Source organism: Sinocyclocheilus rhinocerous, unplaced genomic scaffold (genome assembly GCF_001515625.1).
Source record: "Sinocyclocheilus rhinocerous isolate Xijiao unplaced genomic scaffold, SAMN03320098_v1.1 scaffold1884, whole genome shotgun sequence".
Taxonomy (NCBI): Eukaryota; Metazoa; Chordata; class Actinopteri; order Cypriniformes; family Cyprinidae; genus Sinocyclocheilus; species Sinocyclocheilus rhinocerous.
Genome location: NW_015639513.1, coordinates 45,557 through 70,382, shown reverse-complemented (window position 1 = coordinate 70,382; position 24,826 = coordinate 45,557). Strand labels below are relative to the sequence as shown.

The following is a 24,826-nucleotide window of genomic DNA, read 5'->3' as shown; positions in this document are numbered from 1 at the left end:
ATGCCCTCACACTCACACACACTCACTCTCACATACACACACATACACACACTCTCACACACACTCACTCTCACACACACACACTCACACTCACACACACTCACTCTCACACACACTCACTCTCACACACACTCACATACACACACACACACACACACACAGCAGGATAGTCTCTCTTTGATGAGCTCAGAGCTCTGATTTGACGGAGAATGAAGGCTTTTGCCAGACGCTGATGTGTTTGCTTTGGAAAAATCAAGCTTTAATCAAACCCATGGCTAAATGTTTTTGTCAACAAGAGCAATATGTCCTTTGCTCTTTACAATAAGGTGTTTAAACTGTTGCTTCTGGACAAATCCGAGTCTATAATGCATAACTCTTCCTCCAGTGAAAAAGTGCATCTGCTGTTGTCTCTCGCATCAAAATCCAGCCACATATGTGTTTAGAGCTGTTTAAACGCTGCTTGATCTGTGCAGATTTCTCTCCTGATTCACACCAGAACACTTTTTCACTGGAGGAAGAGTTATTATGGATTATGAACTCAATGTATTTGAGTTACAAACGTCTTAATGCTGGATTTGTTTCAGCTTTTGTCTTCTCCAGATGTTAACTGATGGACTGGAGTGCTGTGGATTACTTGTGGATTATTGTGATGTTTTTATCAGCTGTTTGGACTCTCATTCTGACGGCACCCATTCACTGCAGAGCATCCATTGCTGAGACACTGATGCAATGCTGCATTTCTCAGAATCTGGGATGGTCTGAAAGTGAGCACACAGTGAATCAGTTTAACACAAATACTAAATTCAATCAATTTGTTTGTTTTTTTAACTCTTGAATGGTTTATTTTGGTTTGAAATAGGCATACTATTGATAATACAAAAAACCTTTCCCTGGTTGAAACAGGCTAACATTTTTCTCTATGCATGATTTCTGTAATCTATTTGATAATAACACACACACTAGGAAGACCACCGAACCTTGAGCAACTACATCTGCTGCTGCTGAAGCTCATATGATTAATCATCACACACAGCTCGCTGCTTTAAAGATCACATGGGGTAAAACTGGGACGCCGCCTCAGACGACTGGATCTCCACCTGGGCCATTTTAAACTGAGTGCACTGAAGCCACTTGCGCAGAGTGAGAGGAAACGATCCGGATCCAGGATTCTGGAGACACTGGTGGTTCACCCGGTTCTGAATGGCTTGAAGACGCAGCTGGAGACCCGCGGACAGATGCTAATGACACACAAAGAGAGTTTAGCATCTAACAGGAAGATTTTGAGAGTTTACTCTAGAAAGAAAGCAAGAGTGAATTGTGTAATGGATATGATGAAAACTTACATTTAAGTTGGACTGAATCATGGGCAGCCACATGGGAATCAGCTGAAGAGAATGAAGAGGACATTAAATATAATAAACACCTCAGACTGCATGATGTAGAAATGCTAAGCACTGCAGTTTCTGTTAAGCATTTGTAGTAAGAAATCCCTCTTACTTTCACAAAGATGGTTGAGTTACACTCCTGCAAGGCCTCTATTAGACTGATGACATGCAAGCAGACCATCTCTACCATCTGAAACATGAAGAAAAAGAGCAGATCTGCTGTCACCACTGTGTCTGTGAACAAGCTACTTTCCAATCAGTTACATTTGATAACGTTTGATTGTTTTTGCTCATTCGTATGTAGCAATTTCACTCTGGAATAGGAGTCAGTTTATATCTGAAATCAGTTTATATCAGATATCAAATCAAAAGTGTTTAGAGCTCAAACACAAGCTAAAAGAAATACATGTTCAAATGTCAAAAAACAGCTTCCACTGTAGAAATGCTGCAAAGTGATGCACTGAGAAGCCGGATCACACCGAGTCTGAGTAAATGGCAGGTTTACCACTTTGTTGTGGGCCATGAGCTGGAGGATGCTGGGAGTCACGCGGCTCCAGAACTCCAGGCCCGTGAGGATGGCGCACGAGGAGAACTCGTTCTGGTTCTGACTGGTCGGGTTGGCCGCGGCCTGCTCGCAGTAGATGGTCCACAGCTGGGCGAACATGAAGGCGTGGAACAGCGAACACATGTGCAGCACTGACGTCTGCAGACACACACAGAGAGAGGAGCAACATCAGAGTCACGTCTCTGGATCTCCTCCAAGCAGAACCGCTCCATTATCATACCTTGGACTGCTCTGGGAATCCTATCAGGATGACAATCAGATGGTCTGCGATATGAGACCCAGCGTCCAGTGGAATGGGCATACAGCACGAGGAGCCCTGATGCAAAGCACTGTGGGTAAGAGACCCCAGTAGCAGCCAAGACAGCTGGCGAATGTGCGACACGCACTCAATGAACTCTTTGGGTCTGAGGAAACACAAGCACAGTGTAAAAGCTCAGGTTCAGATGCCGGCGCTGTCGACACACACACATGATGGGCATGACCCCCCATATGAGGGTTGTCCCCCCTAAAAATATAATTGCAAACCACTCTGTGTTTTGTTAATAATATAATGGGCATACACTTAAAATAACTGTGTAAGTAGTAAAACAATATAAATGCAAAAAAAGCGTTTTAAGTTTAGAAATGTTTTGAGTCCCCCCTCTCTTGCCTCACAGTGGTTTGGTCCACTGTCTGCTTTCCCCCTTTACCTCACCGACACACACACACACACACACACTCTCACACTCAAACACACACACGTCCGGTGGAGAGAACAGAGTGCTTCAGTAGTTGTGTGTAAGTAGGCTATTTTATTCACTTTAAACACTGGATGAAGTGATTCTTTCTCTTTAATACAGATGATGCTGGATCCTTAATAAATTAGTCATGACAAAAAATTATGATATCCGATGTATTTTTCTATGAATGGTTATAAGGTTACCTAGCTTAGCTTGTTTAATACTGTAGCTTGTTAGATAGTAAGTCACTCACTACAGCTAACAGGGTGATTAGCCTGAGTGTGAACTGATGTTAGGCTAATATTGTAGATCTACCGATGTGTTGGGTTTTGCTCAATATGATGTTAAGTGTCAGATCAGTGGGCTTGCTGCGGTTTAATAGCTGTCTAAATACGAGACGTCCTCAGTTCCAGACGAAACCTAGAATACTATGTGGAGGACGCAAAATAATTTAATAATTATATAATATGACCGTGAGGTGAACCTATGAACTGAACTCATATTTAATACCTCATATTTATTGCTCTTGAGAAATGTTATGTTTACGGTGATGACGGTGGAGTTTACCCTTGTTGCATTGCAGAAGGCGGATGGTAAAGCCAAGGCAGGTAGCGAATAACCGCTTTGTTGTCTCTGTGGTTGCCTTTGCTGATCTCCATCGCCGCTATCTGAGCCAGACCGACCTTCAGATTCCCGCCGAACGTGTCCTCGTGCAGCGGCTGACAGCACGCCTTCATGTGGCTCTACACGCACACACACACACACACACACGCGCTTTCAGCATTGTACATTCATGCATTCGGCACACACTTTCATCCCAACAGACTCAAGGCTTCTCACTAGCTGATTTCCAGTCCAGAGCCTCATTTACATTATCACTGGAGATGCAGACGGATCATTTACAGTCAAACACTTACATTCTGTCTGTGCGACCCGTGCTCGTGATCAGTGAGCTTCTGAAGAACTCAGCCGATCCAAACAGTTCAAGTCAACAGAGGCAACAGTACATGAGTGTGTGAGCAGCTGTTTTACTGGGTGAGTGTGTGAAGTGAAGCGTACAGCAAACACACATCACTCACACACACACACTCGATGACATCCTGATTCAGTTCATGATGACAGTGAACGTTTGCTCCTGTTCTTATTTCACCAGCTTCACATGAGAAAGCTCAGAAGCAGTTGTTTAATCTGTGACACCCTTTGATTTTCCACACCAATCCAGCTGTTTAAATCAGCTAGTGCAACGCCACCCTTACCCTGCATTTACAGAACAGATTTTCCTGAGAATAAAAACCATGGTGTTATTGATGCTAGCGCCACGCTCTAGCGTTGAAGCAGCTTCCAGCAGATAAGACAGATGTGTGAAGTTTCCATGAAGCTACAAAGACACATGACACACGAGTTCCCACTGCAGGCCTCATGTTTAGATGAGTGTGACGAGTACCTTTAGTTTGGTCAGTGTGTGCATGTCTGCGATGAAGTCCAGCAGCTCGCTCAGATACTGCCGCAAGCACTCCATCGCTGCTGTGGTGCACTGAGGGGACAGAACAGCTGTGACGTCTACAGTCAGCACTAACGAGCAGACACATCAGTACTGCAGCAGACGAGTCTCACCCCGGGCAGAGCGGAGATCATGTGCTTCTGGAAAATGGTGGACTCGGCCAGCCTGGTCCCGATGTCTGTGCACACAAACTGAGACGACAGACGAGACGATATCACCTGAGCAGTCTCATTCATCATCCCTCAACTACACACCAGTCTTTGATTGTTTTTACATTAAATGTGACCAGTCACAGAAGCTGTCTGACATATTAGTAGTACTAGCAATAGAAAACTAGTTATGCATCCACGTGTGTTTGCACCACCTTCCCTTATTGTGCGACGCAGATTCACAGATGCATTACCTGCACCAGCAGCAGCAGGTTCGTATCAGGAATCGATGACTTGAACTTCAGAGCCTGAAGCAACTCCAGAACAACCACACGAGACATGTAGAACTTGTCCCTCTCCTGCATGGAAGAGGAGGAAAGCAGATTATTTCTCCTGTAAGAGCGGTCGCGGTCTGGCTTCCGGTGTCATCCGCTTCCAGCTATTTTCAGCTGTACGAGACCACTCGTTTTGCTGCTTGATATTGTAAGTGTCTTGCCATATTATTTTAGTGTATTATCTTAATTATGAACACACTGATTTGACAAACAGTTTACTGCACTTTGTAATTCTTCTGGTTATGTCCCTAATGAAGCGGAAGTCTTGCCCATAGGTTTACTTCTGCGTTTAAGAAGAAGGCCATTTTCAAAGATGTGCATGTTTGTTACAAGATACAGACACACTCCTGCGTGCTGTAATCTCTGGTTTGACAATCTGACGATATCTAGATCCTCTATCAACAGCCAAACTCCATAAAACATTATCTTGTGTTTAAGTATTTCTGACGGCACGCAAAAACAAACGTGTAATCCGATTCATTCATGCATTTTTTTAAAGTTTTGCTAAAATGTTTTAGTTTGGTAAACCCTCTGCTCTACAAAACACATTATTACATATTAAACACATTAAAACAATGTTTTGTCTTCTATTTTACCAAACAAAGCATTGCTTCACAACATGTAGACATTATTTCTTCAGGAAAAGGATAAAAAGAGTAATATGAATGTTTGAAGTATACTCTTTCCTCCTGATGATGCTTATGAAATGATCATTAATTTAGTGAATATTCTTTCAGCATTTAGCAAACTGCATTAATAAATGTCATTTTTTTAAACAAGAGACTGTAAAATCTTGGCAGCAACATGCAGAGGGCAGAAACCCATGCTAGGTGTTCAGATTCTCTCTGCTGGAATACACACTGATGCACAGAGCTGTTCACCTTGCTGAAGGTTTTGTAGCATAAACCGCAGAGCTCTACGAGATACGAGAGACTGAACACACCGTACTGGAGAACGAAACTCAGGAGTTTGGAGAAGGGCTCCAGCAGACTCTGTCAGAAAGACACCAGACAAGCAGTGAACTTCATCAGCCCCAGCAGAACATTTAAAAACAGCACACTTCTGATATTCTCATTATCCCATTATTCATGTCATAAGATATTTTCATATCATCTGAAGGAAAATTGAATGACCAGCAGAGCCGAAGAAATTAATGAACTTACTCTTGTTGCATTTGTTACGGGAATCTTCAGCAAGCAAATGATTATTCTCAGACTCGAGTCCAGCGGACACTTGAGAAAAGAGAAGAAACAGGAGGAACTCTAAGAGGAGAATACTGAGAGCATTTATTCTCTGATTCCTCTGGCGTTACAGAGCACAGAAAGGCTGAACTGGTACCTTGAGTGGCAGAACAGCAGGTAGTTTGGTTAGAAATGTGTGGAACTGGTTCGAGATGGTTGTCCACAGGTTGCTGGGTGAGTCCATGGGAAGCGTCTCCATGAAGGTGGCGATGTTGTCCAGACAGTGCAGAATAGTGCCTCCTGCTGGCAGAGTCTTCTTATTGTTCAGACCCTGCCACCACACCATCAGCTTTACTACACGCACCGCATGTGTGCTTTATAGTGACCACAGCCACAAACTCACCCTTACAGCTTCTACACATACTATTAGCATAAAGCTAATTTATATAAGTAAACCTTTAGAATTACTAGGGTCAGAATTACCAAGTAAACCTTTATTATATTGCACATATTGTAGTAGTTCAACAAGCTGCTTCTGGAAACGATTCAGGAATAGTTTATGCAACAATTACAATTTCCTTAAAAAGTACTCATCCCCAGGCATGTCAAGATATAGAGGAGTTTGTTTCTTCATGTGAACAGAATTGGAGAAATTTAGCATTGAGATATTTGTAACTTCAAATTGTTACTTCCGGCTAAAATACGAGTCCATAATGCATAACTCTTCCTGCAGTGAAAAAGTGCATCTGCTGTTGTCTCTCACATCAAAATCCAGCCACATATGTGTTTAGAGCTGTTTAAACACTGCTTGATCTGTGCAGATTTCTCTCCTGATTCACACCAGAACACTTTTTCACTGGAGGAAGAGTTATTATGGATTATGGACTCAATGTATTTTAGTTAAAAACGTCTTAATGCTGGATGTGTTTCAGCTTTTGTCTTCTCCAGATGTTAACTGATGGACTGGAGTGCTGTGGATTACTTGTGGATTATTGTGATGTTTTTATCAGCTGTTTGGACTCTCATTCTGACGGCACCCATTCACTGCAGAGCATCCATTGCTGAGACACTGATGCAATGCTGCATTTCTCCAAACCTGATGAAGACACAAACTAATCCTGATCTCGGATGAACTGAGGGTGAGCACATTTACAGCACATGCTCATTTTTAGGTGAACTATTCCTTACAGCAATAATTGTGTAAAACATGACATCCTGTAAGATTTGACATTTAGGGCAGCACAAAAGGTTAAATACTTTAAATAAAGCTTTCCCTGCTTCACTGTCACAAGAGTGTCCTCTGCTGGAAGACACACGTTAGAGCACCGTGACCTGCTTGTTTCAGAGACAGGTGTGTCAGTAGTGCGGCTGATGAACAGACGTACCTCCAGGAGCTGACTGAGCGCTGCCACCGAGCTCAGCTCATTGAAATCAATCAGAGACAGGGCCAGCGTCCTCAGGAAGCTTCCATCTGAAAGAGAACAGAGCCGGTGAAGTGTTTGTGCTGTGTGTATGTGTGCGACTGTGCTCTGAGGTGCTTCTCCAGACCTTTAATGTTGCTCTGGAACAGTTGTGGTAGGATGCCGTTGGGTGCGAGCTGATGGAGAACGCAGCGGAGGAACTGCTTGGCTACACCAGCCACATTCCCAGGAATCAGCACGCTGCACACACGGGAGAATAACGCTCAGACTTACACAACTGAAAGTGTGCATTACACAAGCGTAAACGCAGAACTCACCTTTCAGCTTGACCTGTGAAATTGGAGCTAGAGGCCAACCTGCAGAATAAAAGCAAAGAAGTGAAAGAAAGCCATAGTGATTATACTGCTGTAGTGTGCTGAAGAGAGCTGTACCTGCCCACAGACTGCATGATCTCCAGCAGCAGCGGAGCGGCCAGATCAGGACTCAGATGGATGAACATGGACAGAACCACCACAGCCAGAGCCAGAGTCTCCTCATCATACTCCTCCAGCACAGCCCCGCAGTCACGGCACCTGATCAGTTCACACAGAGCTGTGATCTTCTGCACTTCTTCACGCTGAAACACTGAGGGTCAGACCCACCTGTCGGCCATCGTAGTGGGCTGCTCGTCGCTGAAGTCTTCTGGCGCAGGAACGAACATGCTGACGGTGCTGGGGGCCGATAGCAGACTGGTCTTCACTGGACCTGCAGAGAAAAACACAAAGCATCTTGAGGCACAAACTCAAGTACTGCACGATACAATGGGGAACAATGTGCTTTTCACTACTCCCACAGTGTATATGACTGCAGAAATACTGCAAACACTGATGAAACAACAGATTTTGTGAGAAAATAAATGATTTGTGGTTTGTTTCTATTAAAAATCTTACAAATGTATGAGGTGGCGATGGGGGCCTTTTACTACCCCCCCACACACACACACTCACACACACACTCACTCACTCACACACACACTCACTCACTCACACACACACTCACTCACTCACACACACACTCACTCACTCACACACACACTCACTCACTCACACACACACTCACTCACTCACACACACACTCACTCACTCACACACACACTCACTCACTCACACACACACTCACTCACTCACACACACACTCACTCACTCACACACACACTCACTCACTCACACACACACTCACTCACTCACACACACACTCACTCACTCACACACACACTCACTCACTCACACACACACTCACTCACTCACACACACACTCACTCACTCACACACACACTCACTCACTCACACACACACTCACTCACTCACACACACACTCACTCACTCACACACACACTCACTCACTCACACACACACTCACTCACTCACACACACACTCACTCACTCACACACACACTCACTCACTCACACACACACTCACTCACTCACACACACACTCACTCACTCACACACACACACTCACACACTCACACACACAGACACACACTCACACACAGACACACACAGAGTCAAAGGCATAAAGTATTTACACAAAGAGCTAAAGTAATATGCTCTGAATAATATCTAAGTTAATATAAGTTCAAAATAATCAATCACTTCAGTAAAGTTTGTACTGTTTTTTTTGTTTTGATAAATAAACATTTATTTTTGTTCAACAAATATACTGTCATTAAAATATGTTCATTTTAAAAATACAGAAACTAAATTATTTTAAAAAAGTAAAGATTCTGAAAGCATTGAAGCACATCCCATAATAAATTAATACAGCTTTACAGTAGTAACAATAAATATGGTCTTTTAGTATATGATATGACTAATAAATATGATGGTTTCATTATAAATATGGTGATTATCTCTAAGATGCACATTATATTTACCATCTGAATATAACCATGTCATGTCAATAAATGGAAAAGTCAGTCAGCTATTTATTATCATATTAATTATTGTGCCTTTAGCACAAACAGCATTTTTACCCCAAATACCATACTTTTACATATTCTTCTGTAATTGAAAAACTGCTGATTTGGTTACCTTGAACAAAACTGAAAAACATCTTTGCCTTGAAATATATTCAATAATTGTATAAATTCTAATTGGCTAAACATTAAATATTAGATCAAATTAACGCAGAATCAATTTTGCATTGCTGTCCATGATTTCCACCTGCACGGTCAAACGTGGTTATTAACAAAAGTGCTGAGGTGGATTTATAGCATAAAGTGAAAAGTGCAGCTTTAGCCCCGCTGAGCCCCAGCATCACACCGGAGGGCTGGGTGATGTATGATCAGAGAGCGAACAAAGAGCTCATGAATGCTGAAGACTGACCCGTGTCCCAGGTGTTGATGTTCTGTGGTGCGCTGGACTGATGCTCCAGCTGCCGCTTCATTAACTGACTCATCGTCACTGCACCCAGCGAGCCTCGCTTCACCTGACGATACTGAGCTGAGGACAGAGAAAACACCTCAGCAGGCTCTCAGAGACCAGCACTGTTCACACTAGAGCTCAATGCACAGATGAATATGAGCATTAATGTGTAGGTGATTTACTGGACACTGAGGAGCGATGGCTGGCTTCAGGGACGGTGGCCTCCAGGGCCGGAGCGGAGGCCGATTCTCTGGGCTTCTCCAGGCTCGACAGAGATTTGGCATCTGTACAACAACACAGGCGACTGAACTCAGTGTGTTCACTGCATAACATTAGAACATTTGTTAAAGTTAATGCGTCCTGCATCATTGTTAGGACAGTAATTAGTAGGTTGAATGTGCTTTAATTGTCGTCTACATGACCTACATTAATGTCTTTAAACCATGAAAGTTTGTCTCACTGTTAACCTGCTGAAGGTCTTGCTATTGAAATTAATTTATACTGTAAGCAGTCTGTTTACACCTTAAACATTATGCTAGCTATAAATAACTTTGCAACTACATGTCAACTAAGTAAGATGTTAGGTGTGGATTAAATGTTTTTTACTGCACGATGTATAAATTGTTACCAGAGATTTATTATGAAATACTAACAAATACTAACCAACAAAGGCATAGTGTGAAACACATTGTAAATAAAGTATTCTATCAGTGAAAACACAGGAAGAAGACGCACAAAGCTGAAGGATGCTAATAAAGCAGGCTGACAGACCTGACTCTGCGGCCGGTTCTTTCATTTTGTCTACAGTGTTGAACGAGATGTCCAGATACTCCCTCTGGATGGCGCTGACGGCGATCTTCCTCTCTTTGCGCTGGCGTGGCACGATCTGGATCCTGAATTCAGCTTCATCGCTCTCGTCGTCAGATTTGGGGTCGCTGTCTCTCTCATCCGTCTCGTCGTTGTCCTCGTCTCCCGCTCCCTCCCCGTTTAGCGGATCCAGCGACTCGAGCTCGTCCGCAGGAATCTGGAGCACGACGGACCTGCTGGAGGGGCTCGTTCCGCCGCTATCCTTGAGCTGCGTGCAGGAATCATCCAGGGATGCGTTGGGCATGTGCGAGGTCTTTCTGAAGAGATCCCGTTTCTGTTTGAGGGTCATGGTGGCCTCCTGAGGAGCCGCGGGGGGCTGGAGCGTCTGGCTCTCGGGGCTGACCTGCAGGAGCACTCCGCCGGGGAGCTTGAGCGCCTCAAACAGGTCCTCGTTGCTCTCCACGATGCGCAGAGGAGGCAGCGGCTCGAACACCAGCGAGTCGCTGTCAGAGAGCGAGAGAATGGAGTGCTTCTCGGGGATGGAGGTGCAGTCGGAGGACAGGTCTATGAGATCTGGATCGTCCTTGTCAAGCGCAGGGGCGGCCAGCGGTGAGTCCAGACCGACGGGTTTATCTTCAAACGTCTCCATACAGCTGAGACGCACCTCGGGTATGATGGGCCGGATGTTGTCGTTCTGAGCGGCGGAGACTCGTCGGTCGGTGACGGAGTGGCCGTTAGAGGAGTGTTTCCCGTGGTGCTGAGCTCTGTGCTGCTGTCGGCCGATAGAGGAGGAGGACGAGGGCTCCTGCAGGTCGCAGCGCTCGATGCAGGACTTGCGTCGGTGCTCGTCCAGGTTGAAGAGGATGGAGTCGGTGTTGCTGATGTCCAGAGACTTCTGCTTGTGCATGGCTTGCAGCCTCTTCTTCTTGCTGTTGCTGTCCTCTCGGCCCGAGTACAGCAGCGTGTCCTGCAGCGCGCCGCTCTCCCTGTACTCGGCCAGCTCGATCTCACCTGTGCAGGACACAAGAGCAGGAGATTAGGCGAGGAAAGCTTGGCGAGCGCACGGTAGAGGTGTGCGATATACATCGTCTGTGATAATATCGTAATTGTTGTTTTAACGATGTGCGATTTAACATTATAGAGTATTTTGCAAAAACCATTCAAAACACCCCTACAGAGCGCACGCATACATTACGTGAAGTCTAGACTAGTGCGCGTGTGCATTTATAGTGTGTTCTTTCACTGATTCAGTCTAATAAAATACATTTAGAATGATCACAAAATTCAAGACATGGCGGCAGAAAATGTACATATTTATACCACTTCATATAGGCTAGTTAATCAATTTCACACGAAGAGTGCCGTTTTTTTCTCCAAAAATTACCATAATTACAAATGTGATATTGATTTTTTACAACAGTTCAATAAACAAGAAGTTAATTTAGACTAACGTTTTAGACACCATATTGTCTGTTTTTGCTCTATTTCACCAACAAAAATAACTCCAAACACAGCCACAGCACTGTTTTGTGTCTCTGAGCAACATGACAGTGTTTCGTTCCTGAATGAATCAACTGTTTAAATGATTAGGTTCAGTCGCAATGACTCACTTATTAACAGTCACTTGCTGCCACCTACTGGCGGTTTTAATTTCACATTTAAAGTATCTTTTTATTATTTAAATAATTTCAAATATCAGTATTCAACGTTTTATGTTTAATATATCAAAACATTATTTATGCATTTGTAACTGCAGGTTAAATGCATTCATGCCCTGCACTAAACAGTGTGTAAACACATCTAAACGCCTCTTCAGACGCAGCTTCTGTGTTTTTTCTGCGCTGCAAAGATGAATTTTGTTGATACTGATTTTATTTGTTTGGTAACAGCCCAAAAGTCTTATTCTAATTCACTGATTAAATGTAAGAATTTGACATGAAAGATAACGCAAACTTTTAGAAAAATGGCTTTATAAAGGTAAAAATCAATTTAAACTTATTGAAAAGGATTAATTTCTATCAGTGTGAACTGACCACCACAAGAATATCAAAAACTTAAGAAGTCAGTTTAAGATACCAGCACAATAACACACTCAGCAAAATATCGTCTAATTATCGTCGATGAAATCCCAGAAAGTATGGAGATATTATTTTGTGTCAGTATCGCAGGGCATCCACACGGACACGCACTTCTCTGAGCGTTGAGCTCCACAGGCTGATACTTGACGGACTTGCTGCCTCCGATCCTCTTCAGACGGGCGAAGAAGGTCTGCGACTCCTTACTGCTCGCTCCCGTCGGAGTATCGTGGATGTCCGACTCGTCAAATACGCTGTCCTCCTCTACACAGGGAAACACAGGGCATTAAGCGACAGCACGTCACTAACCGTTCCCGTGATGCCGAGCGCGATCTGTACCTTTCTCCTTCTCGCTGTAGCGGCTGGTGTTGGAGTTGTCGCTGTACAGCGGGCCTGCGGACACGTGCGACCTGCAGCTGTGGTACTGAGCGTTCAGCGTGTTGATGGTGATGTGGATCAGATGGAGCACCACCTCTTTACTCATGTCCATCTCTCTGTATGGATACTGAAACACAGCACGACACAGTGAAGAAGAAGCCAAGATCCATGAATATCTGATTAAGAAGACTAAAGTTACTTGCAACTAGACTGTCTGTGGAACAAAAATGAACCACAACTTTTCTACTGAAGTGCAACACTGAACCAGTGTTTTTAGATGCTTTTAGAGGAATAAGATTCATGTTCTTTGTGCTATTCTTTTCACAAGAGAGATCACTGTTTGCTTTCAAGTAGAAGAGAAACTACTTTAGTAATAATAAATAGAAATCCACTGAAGAAAATTCCTGCTCCGATGATAGATTTATCTCTCTTCCAATAACTATTACATTGAACTCTAATGTGTGGTTTATTTACACTTGATGTGTAGTCAGTGGCATAACTAGGATTGAACAGTGCAAAAACACTTGAAAACATGAAAACATAACACTGTGATTTAGTTTTCATAGCTTTGACCTGGACATCTTTTCACTAATACAATCCCTAAATGAATTTCTTAAAGCTGCAGTCCGTAACTTTTGACGCACTAGCGGTTATCAAACAGAACTGTGTGCGTCTTGCGTGAGAACATTGCAGCCGGAGCTACTTCTCTCTGTTTATGTCTCTGATGAATCCCGCAGGTACTGGGCTACTCCGCAGAACCAGTCTGAAACAGTCCGAATATACACACTTATTATAGGTGTACCGTAGTGATTCAGGATAAGCCAAAAACATGGTTTGGACAATGGATTCATGGTGTATTTACTTATTATATAAATTCTGTAAATTTTTAACACAAAAAAAGTTATGGACTGCAGCTTTAAAATAAAAGTGGTCAGTCTGTTTATTTATTCTGAAAATTCCCATTCGGTTTACAAAGCAGCATGTGGGATTTTGACAGGTTGAGTTTCAGTTGTTTTCCTTTTTTCTGTTTTTGTTCATTGTTATTACAGAAAAGGGGAATTTGCTAATGCTTCTATTGCACTTGCACATTTCACATTCCCAATAAATATATCTATAAAAAAAAAGCTATATTTGGGATAAACGAATTACTACTAACCCAAATATTAAGCCCATAACTTTGTGGGCCAGAGTTTTGCATGGCCAAGCACTACTCTCATTTCCTACAGCAAGTGTGCAGAACAAGGTTCATATATTGTTTGAAATGAGTCAGTTTGATTTCTTAGTATGTTTTAGGCCTATAATAATAATGCACATAACTCTGTAACTCAAGAGTGTTTGGAATGTAAAGACATCCCACAGATAGAGAGATATATCCAGAGACATCTCAGCATCCTGGCCACAGTTCGGATGAACACCTTGTAGAGGATGACGAGCAGGGCCTTGAGCCACATCTGTCTAGTGTGAGGTCTGAGGGCCCAGAGCGAGCAGCGCGGCGGCTCCTGGAAGTTAGGCCTCAGCTGCGGACACGTGCAGTACTTCAGCACCTGCACCACCAGCGGCAGCAGCTGTTTGCCCAGACCGATGTTATAGTCCATCACCTGAGGAGACAAAGCAATCCGTCAGGAACACGTCACGCTCCTCACAAAGGCTGTGTCTGAAATCGCCCCCTATACCCTTAAATAGGGCACAGCCATTTTCAGTGGTGTCCGAAACCTTAGTGGACATTATCGAGTGCACTCATTCAATCCCACAATGCACAGCAATAACGAGTGTACAACCAATGTACACTCAACGGCTAGAGAATACCCACAATGCACTGTAAGAGTCGCGTGCCGAATGAATTCCCGCATCTCACCAGAAGATGGGGCCCGCAGCTGAATCATCCATCTGTCCATTTTACAAAGTGCTCTTCCACGGCGTACAGTGCAATACAGGTATAAATTCATTGTAAATAGATTTTTTTGTTGTATAATTAGGGTTTATACATAATCTCCATGACAGAGTTCAAGATAAATCCTATAATTAAACAGCAAGCACAAACTATGCAAGAGCCCTCAGTGTCTGCATTCACTCGCTCGTTTTCCTTCACTCCCTCAAGTGAGCTGTATTAGTGACCTAACGTAGGGAATAGTGAATGCAGAGAGCGGGACTCACCCGAGCGATTCCTGCGATGAAGGCGTTGAAGCAGGTGGAGGAGCGCATTTTCTGAGGGGTGATCATGAAGCATCCCATCTGCTGATCGTATCCCAGCAGGACGTAGAGATGCCGCTTGACCGTGTTGAAGGCTTTGGCGCTGCCGATGTCTGCCTCTGCGCTGCTTTTGTCTTTGGCCATGAACTTCATGAGCACCATGATGAGCTGATGGACGGTCTGGTGGTCTATGCCTGCGTCCTCCGGCAGCAGATCCTTAATGACGGAGTCGTCCTCTGGAGGAGAGCTCTCTCCTGCACGGTAACAAGGTGTGGCGCTGTTAGTCTCCTCGACAGATGCTCTACAATGGTTTGTTAGAGGGGCCTATTATGCTTTTTCATATTTATGCAGTTCATATTTCAGAAGGAGGGGCTTCACTGAAACAGGAACTAAACACAGCGTTCGAGACAGACTGGGAAGAGAGGTGCTGCAATCATGTAAAATATGTAAAAAATCATGCGTTTTTGGAACAATCAAGCATGAAAACCTTTCCTAGCACACCCCAACATCAAGACTCTGTGAAAGCGCACAATAGAAGCTGATGTTTGGGTGGCCACACGTGGCTCTGAGGTGGAGTGATGATTCTGAACACAACTAAAGTACTGATGAATGTAAGTAAGTCGTGAGTGACTGTCGACGCTGTGCTGCTATGCTTGACGAGGTTAGTGTGCTTCACCTGTCAGGACTTTCTCGAACATGTTTCCCAGTATGGGTGCCGACTGCTCTTGTCTTATGAGTCTGAGAGCTGAATCCAGAAAAAAGAGAAACAGAAAGTGAAGGACATCTTTGGTCAATTCAGAGACAAATATTAGCAGGACTCTCTGAGGTGTGAGACATGTGATGGAAAAGCAGCAGGGCTACAGAAGTGCAGGTCACTCACGCAGTTTGTTACACAGTGTCTCCGGGAGGGAGAAAGTGCGCTTGGACCCGGACGAACCCTTGACGCTTTCTCGTAGCGAGCGGACGCTCTTCTGACGGTTGCGGGCGAAGCGAGCACGTCTGATCTTCCACATGGCCGCATCGCTCAGGTTGGCCACATTAGTCCTCACCGCTGTGATCGCTTACAGAGCAAATCAAGACATGATCAACTTGGTGTATAATCAGGGTTTCTGCAGGCTTTATGAAGGTACATTTAAGACTTTAACACCTTTTCAAGACCAAGTGAAGACAACGTAAGAATAAATTGAAGGGAACACAAGTCAATATGTCCTCTAAATGTAAATATCCAGAACAACACAATGAGTTTTATTAGCATTAATAGTTTGAAAATACATCGTCTAACAGATCTCCATGACTTTACTTTAATAGCTCTGCTGCAAAACACTGGAATATAGAAATAACTGTTACTGTATCTTCTGATCACACTGCAACAAAAGTGCTGCTCTTCCTCAGTATTTCTGTCTTTTTCCAGTGAAAATGTCTAAAGATTCTTAAATCAAGATACATTTGCTTCAGGTGCAAAATGACATAAGAAGTCTTGTTTTATAAGAACATCAAAATGAGGTGAACTTATGATTAAAATATGATAAAAAAGATATCTGCCAATGGGCTTAGAAATATCAACTTAATTCAAAGGTAATTCAAGTTTTCATAATTAATACCTAATTGACAGATATTTGTTTTTGTTACAAGCATACATTTAATTATGTTCAGTTTGTCAGTAAGCAAGACTTCATATGTTCATTTTGCATCTCAAGCAAATGTATCTTGATTTAAGGATATTTAGATATTTGTGCTGTACTTTTTTCAGTTACACTTGGGTGACTTTATTAATTTATGACTTTCTGCACTGAACTAAGACCTTTTCAAGGCCTTAATATGCGTAAGGGTGAATGAATCCTTGCAGAGACCCACTTCATACTCCACACACACTCTATACAGCGCTGGCCAAAAGCATCAGAACACTAGCATTCTCAGCAGCTAAAGTATGGTTTGAAGTCAGTTATTTCTCTCTTTTGCTGTAGTGTGTCAGTAAGAAACATCAGTTTACATTTCCAAACATTCATTTAGCCATTAATTGTAATAATGCAGTGAGATATATGTTTGTGCTGCACACAGAGATCTGATCTGATCATCATCCGTCTGTCTGGAGTCACATGAAGAAACAGAACAAACTGAGACAGACTCAATCCAGAAGAACTGTGTCTCCAAGACAAGAAACCTGCTGCGAAGCTCCTGAGAAACTCTGCTCAAGTGCACCGAGGACAAAAGCTGCTTTAAACACAGAGGATGCTCGCACCAAATGTTGGTTTCATTTAGTTACTAGAAGTTAATTGATAAAGAAAATGTATTCATGACAGTAAACTGGAAGTCCAGGCACAGACACAGGCCCTGGTGGAGGACACACAAACACACGTTAGTCCCGGTCCCTTCATGACGTGACGGGGACACTGGTGCGATCAGGTCTCTGTCACCTGCAGCGCGGGCCGTTTGATGGAGTCCAGCAGCAGGCGCGCTCTGGTGGCCACGGCGGGGTTCACGTCCTCGATGCTGGCCAAGAAGCAGCAGAACGCGTGAGCCAGAGAATACTTCAGCACGTGGCTCTTAGTGACCGAGCCCATGTCCAGAAAGCGGCACAGGACAGCCACGCGCTCCACTGAAAGAGACAGCCATTACTTCATACCGCTCTGCCAGAGCTAACAGAAATAACATCATCTAGAATCAACAATCACTGACGGTGTCATCAACTACTGTTATGATCATCGAAATACAGAAAAAGGGTGTGCTACATTAAAAGGAACTCACCAATGAAAAACAAGGATCTGCAAGGCATTCAAGTGGTTGGAAATAAAGAGCCTTTAATAAATAAGGGCTAAATCATTACAAATGTTCTTGGCCAATATGTTTTGGCTTTAAACAGCTTTCCTCCGGGTACCAATCACTTATCCACAGAGACTCATGTGCCGTATATAAAAATGACCACATTGATGGGTGTAAGTATCTATCATGAAGGAACCGGATCAGTCAGCTGGATGATAGGAGTGGGAACAGAGCGAAAGGTATTAGACAGATTCTACACCATTTCTATAATTGTCCTGTTTGTGCCTTTCTTTCTTTTCTTAATTATTCTCACATATTCTATGGCACTCTATTTGTGTGTGAATTGATTGTAGTCACTCTCACTTGTTAAAGGCTTTTTATGTTCATCCACCCAAGTGTCTTGCAATTCCTTGTTTTTCATTGAATGTTGTGATGAATTGGCCGTCATGGCACTAGTGTGCTGTGGACGGGTGAGTGTGGTTTTACTGCATTAATATCTGGTTATTATTGTGTTGCTGGCAGGTGTTCAAGAGTCCTGTATCCTCGCGTCTCTGTGATCGTCAGGTCTGTGGACATTGCATCAAATCACTAACCCTGAATATAATCTCTGGGAGAAGTTTGCAGATTTCTCATGAGTTGATGTTGATAACAGCTCATGTGATGATGTGTCCGATCGGATCACCTTGTCTCCTAAATGTTGAAATGAGTAAGAGCAGTGACTGATGTAGCAAACAGCACTAACTCGTCGTATGGTCACACTGTGAGCAGTAAATGATGAACCCGTCACACAACACGTCAGTAACAGCCTTTCAATCCTCTTTATCTGCGTAGGTCGTGTCTGTGTGAAAGCGCACAGAGGATGTCTGACTCTAGCTCGAGGTCACAGCTTCTCTCGCTCAATCACCATAAGAGCTCCAGATAATCCCACAGCGTTTTAGCAAATGAACAGAAAGGTGCAGACGAGAGTGCGGTCAGACCTGCTTCGAAGCGAATCTTCCAGTCCTGACTGTTGAAGCTGCTGTCCACCAGCCTCCAGAAGATATCTGCGGCGTGGGACAGGGCGAGCGCATGCAGGAGCTGCGGCACAGCCAGAGACGCCAGCTGACAGAACTCTGACCTCAGCATGGACCACAGGCTGGACACAAACAACACCAGCCACCTGATCATGAGATGTGCTGTTCACACAGAAACATTCCTGACTCTGAGCTCAACTGTACGTCACGGAGAGACATGTGCCAGTATTCAGTAATGCGATATATCACGATAATGAATATGCACGATACTGTTATCGTGGGCACTTCAAAATACAGAGAATAATTATTTATTACAAATTATTCAGAATTTTGAATGCATTTTTAAAATACTTTTCCCATCAACTGGTCACAATGCACATTTTATTTACAATTTATTTTCAAACTTTTTCACATTTTAATCTGGACTACAACAGGCCCTAGATATTGTTTGAAAGTGTTTTGATTCGTTATTGTTCGGTCACACTTTACATTAGGGCTTCATTAGTTGACATTAGTTAATTCATTAGTTAACATAAAAACTCTTCTGAACATTCATTAATCTCAGGTAATTCCAATATTTAACAATACGTTGTTTAAATGGAAAGTTGCAGCTGTGTTATTTAATGAGCTAACATGAACTAAGACTTGTATTTTTTAACAAAGATTAATAACTTCTGTAGCAAATGTAGCTATTGCTCATAGAGAATGTTAATGCATTAACTAAGGTTAACTAATGAGGTCTGATTGTAAAGTGATACCTATAATTCTTTTGCAACAACACTTTTTTGCAACTAAATTTCAATATCATGATAATACCGTTACCGTGATAAAAGCATTAGCAATGAATCTCAACATGGTACCTGGGAATGAGCATCTTCTCCTGTATGTAGGCCAGGAACTGAGGCTGATCTTTCCTGGCGTGATACAGGCATTCTCCGTGCAAACACAGGATCTTCAGACAGCTGAGCATGTTGAAGAGGATGTCTGGCTCCTCAAACTTACTCATCTCCTACAAGAAACATCGCAGCAGACTCATGAGAAACATGAACGCCGCACAAGCCTGACTGAACAGAGTGAGATGTTTACCTGCAGAACGGTGTACAGAAGCTTGAGAGAAACAGGAAGCTGTAGGTACGAGAACTTCCTGTCTGCACTATTCTTTAACGCTGGGGAACAGAACACATTTGTGATCAGAAACAGAAAACGTAATGCACTAATGCATGATACATAAACAATACATAAACAGTGATTGCTATTGTAAACGGAGCTGGTGTGGACTGTAACTGGGCTGAAACGCTGCACATACGCGGGATCTCAGGAGAGGGATTGTGACTGCTGGGGTTTTCTGACGGAGCGTCTGCTTCATCCGCTCCATTCTCTGATTTGAGACTGAATTCAGTTTGAGGGAAAACCAAACTCTCCTCCAGACACTCGGATGGTTCCTGTCAAACACACACGACACGGTGAAAAACCTCCTCATCTTTATCATTCACATCTGTGTGTGTGGGAAAATTATAATATATTCATGCTAAATGTATTAAAACTATATTAGATTCAGGAATGTGATGTGATGAAGTGTAAAAAAGCAGAAGGTTTGCGTGAGGTTTGGCAGGCTCAGTGCAACAGTCTGGTCCTAACCGTCTGATGCTTATTTCTGTGTGTGTGTGTGTGTGAGTGTGTGAGTGTGTGTGTGTGTGTGTTTGAGTATGTGTGTGTGTGTGTATGTGTGTGTGTGTGTAATGGAAAAATTACATTACATTTGTGTTAAATGTATTAAAACTGTATTCCAGTTATATGAATACGTGTAAAAAAGCAGAAGGTTTGCGTGAGGTTTGTAGGCTCAGTGCCACAGTCTGATGCTTATTTCACACTGAACCAGAATCAGTTTCACTGCTTAGTAGGATGTTATCTGACTGGCTGGTTTTACACAACGTCCAGGAGAAAGAGCAGATGGGTGTTTTAGTCATTCGTCACTGTAAGAGAACAAACATGTTCAGCTCGAAGGGCAAATGACATAGGGAACAAGGCAATGTTATTATGAAATATGGACTCGTATTTTAACTGAAATGAACGGTTTGAAGTTAAAACGTCTTAATGCTGGATTTGTCTCAGCTTTTGTCTTCTCCAGATGTTAACTGATGGACTGGAGTGGTGTGGATTACTTGTGGATTATTGTGATGTTTTTATCAGCTGTTTGGACTCTCATTCTGACGGCACCCATTCACTGCAGAGCATCCATTGCTGAGACACTGATGCAATGCTACATTTCTACAAACCTGATGAAGATACAAACTCATCTATATCTCAGATTGCCTGAGGGTGAGCACATTTTCAGCAGATTTGATTTTTAGGGTGAATGACTCCTTTATGCCAAGTTCACACGGCACGACTTTAGCCCTGAAAACAGGTTTTGCGAAATCGGCGACAAATGGCCGAAAAAAAAAATTTGCCATGCTAAATATCTGGATCTGTTGGCGGTTGAGAATCCTGCTGAGTGAACTGAGTTCTGACTGAAACATACACCGGCGATGACCTCCAGCCAATGAGAGAGCGAGAGACAGCGCAGCCGGAAGATCGGGGATTTATGCAATTAGCCATGTACAAACAACATGGCAATATCAGTACATTTTTGCATTAGAATATACAGAACAGGTACATGAAGATATAAAAATAAAATTAAGCATAAAGGTGGGCTAGGGTATTTTCCTGTAAATAATATTCTTCTATAAAGGACAAAAGATTTATTGCGTTTTTCTTTTTCATCACTTTGAGAACTTTTGTAGGCTATAAGAAATATACTCATTATAAAATGCACAAAACTTAGATTTGTGTATATAAAATCTTCCCAGCAGATATACTGTATGTTGTTAAGGAAGTCATCTTTGTTAATTATTGTGTGTTCGGGGAGGACTTACAGACCATAATATCAGCCTGATCTTGCATTATTTCCTCATGACTTCTCGTGTGCGTTTGGCTGTAGTTTGCGGACCAGACAGAGTTGTCTGTGATTCTTCCTACAGTAAAGTCATGCAGTGTGTAAGCTCCTGTCCTGATCCATCCAGCAGCAGCTGAATGCTACCCCAGATAGTCCTGCAGTGTGAACTCGGCATTCGTTAGGTTGTGGGCTCATATGATGAGAATGAAATAAGTACTGTATTTGTCAACATTTTGAGTCTGTCATAGCATTTAAAGCAGTGGTCTCAAACTCAGTTCCTGGAGGGCCACAGCTCTGCAGAGTTTAGCTCCTGATCCTGAAGACCTTGATTAGCTGGATCAGGTGTGTTTGATTAGGGTTGGAGCTGTGGCCCTCCAGGAATTGAGTTTGAGACCAATGATTTAAATAAATTTTTCTACATTAGTCCGATATATTTGTCTCAGATAAGCCCAGCGCTGAGCAGCACATACAGGATGAACAAAATGAAGCATAAAATCCCTTTCCGTGTCAGTCAAGCTGCTGCTGGTTATGACGGTCTGGCTACATGAGACGTGGAAGAGCTTATAGTACCATTATCTCAGTATACAGACGAGTCTCACCACCAGCCGCGTCTCCTCGCGCGGCGTCAGTCTCTGCAGCAGATCACAGGCCAGCTGGTAGCACAGAATGCTGGACTGACACAGACTGCACTCCAGAGGCTTCTCGTCCTTCTGACAGGTGTGCGAGCCGCCCCACGGAGCCTGCAGCACGCTGTTGATGATGCCCACCACATCCCGGCCCAGACTGCTCTCCAGCCCCAGCGTCAGCGCCTCGTCCTGCAGCTCCATCTGCACCAGAACACCGGTCACATATCTCCTGAAGACTGTGCTCTCATCTCTGTGTGTGTGTGAATGACTTCACCTGTTTAAGCACCAGGTCAAACATGAGGATGAAGCAGCCCAGGTTCATGTCGTCATCATCGCAGTCCAGGTCCAGGGCGCAGTTTCCGGCAGCGTGGCCGAGGTTCTTGAAGGGGCTGCAGTGCAGGGGGCTGCGGAACGGACTGGGAAACGGACTCAGGTTATTGTGCTGCCCTCTCCTGCCGGGGTCTGACACCACACTCACCTGCGGCGGAAACACATCTGCGCTCGGTGTACAGCATCACAAACAAATATGACCCGTCGCAGAAAACTGTTTCCTTTTTAGACATCTGGCAGATATCTCTCCTCATGCCTCAGTACTTCAGTAGGCCACATGTAATTGTCAGATTTCTGTCGTAACAACCATGTTTAACTGCATCCCATGTTCTTAACCCTCAGTCGTTTGGACCAGGAGAGGATTTTCTTTCCCCCAAGAATGCTGGTTAATGTTATTGCAATAGACTAAAACGTGCTACTTTGCTCACACACCTAGTATAACAACTTCCCAAAAAATGTTGATCATTTTTGTACTTTTTGTGTTTTTTTACCCTGCCTTGCTACACATGTGGCGTTTTAAATAAAATAATACCAGCAACAAAACTGCTTATAAATCTGTTGTCAAGCTATATTAATACCAAATACTGGATTCAATCTTTTGGTACCTTGTTTTCTTTTAATTACCACAGATTTTGTATTTCTTTTTGGAATTGAACGTTTTTTTTTTGGCCTTACTGATCTGAGATTGTGTTTTTGAGTGAACATTGCCAAAATTATACACAAATAATGCTTTTTCAAACCCTGAGGAGCATGAGATCAGATCAATGAGGCCAAAAACAAGTACAAAACCTGTGCTGATGGAGAGAAAACAAGTTGACAAAAAGACTGAATGCAAAATGAGATGATAGTATAGCATAAGGAGAGATTTAGAGCGTTATTGAGAAGGGAACAGCAGGTGAGGAGCAGGCTGTGAGTGCTGTGTTACCCTGCGGACTCCTGCGCTTCCTGACAGGTCTGCGGCTCCAGCTCTTCTCTGATTGGCCAGTTCCTTCAGTGAGTTCACACCATCAGAGAACATGCTGATGAGCAGCTGCAGAGGAACCACGATGTCCAGCTCTGACAGAACCTGTTCACACACGCGACAGACAGATGACAGACCAACACAGCCTCAGATGTTGTTAAACCTGTCGTACAGTAGCTGTGTGGAGTCCAAATGTCTCCACAAGGACAATAATACCTGAAATCAGCTACAGTCCTTGCAAGAAAAACACATTACAGTTTTTTTTCAACTGCTCACACACATTTTTAAAACTTTGCCTCTTTTTTTCTAAACTTTACACACAAATCCAAGAATTGCACACACAAAATGCAAAATGCCTCAGATCTCTTGCACAATAAAGCACTGCATTCAAAATATCACAAACACATCTGAAAAGCTAACATTTGTCTTACGTTGCAAACACCTTTGCCATAATATTATATTTCTGGATATATCATATACACAGTTATTCAAAACCTAAAGCTGTTCTTTCATGAGCTCCTACATTTCTGTTCACGATTGAAAGTAACTGACAGAGAGATGCTGATAAATTCACAGTAAACACGAAAGCAAGATTGAAAGCAAACTTCTTTTTACTGTAAGCATTTGTGGTTGTGAATAGAGTATTACACAGTACGAAAGAAAAGAAACACATCAAGCATGTGTAGTTGTGTAGGTGTTCAGTGAAGCACATGTGAGGAGTTAGTGATGAATTAGTGTGCCATTCTGATTGGTTGTGTTTGAAAAAGGAAATCAAGATACTTCCTTTTTGTGTGTTGCATAGAGAATTGTGTGTTGTGTTTTGCAAAAAGTATTTTATGAAATTGAAAACGGAGTCAAAGGCTGAGAATTAGTGTATGGTTTTGCAGATTTGGTGTGTGCTTCTGCTGTTTGAGTGTCAGCTTTCAGAAACTGTGTGACAAGTAAAGATTTAGTGTGTAAGCGTGTTGAAAAAAACTGTAATGCACATACTAAATAATGCTTAATTAATGAGCACTGTTTATTCATATCACACAATTTGAATTTGTGTGAGCTGTGTGTGTGTGTGCATGTGTGTGTGTGTGTGTGTGTG

At 43.1% G+C, this 24,826-nt stretch overlaps 1 pseudogene; it reads right to left on the bottom strand.

Annotated features, from left to right (window-relative positions):
• Positions 1-816: 816 nt before the first annotated feature.
• LOC107751300 (protein unc-79 homolog) overlaps positions 817-24,826 on the bottom strand; it is a 38,570-nt pseudogene continuing 14,560 nt past the window's right edge.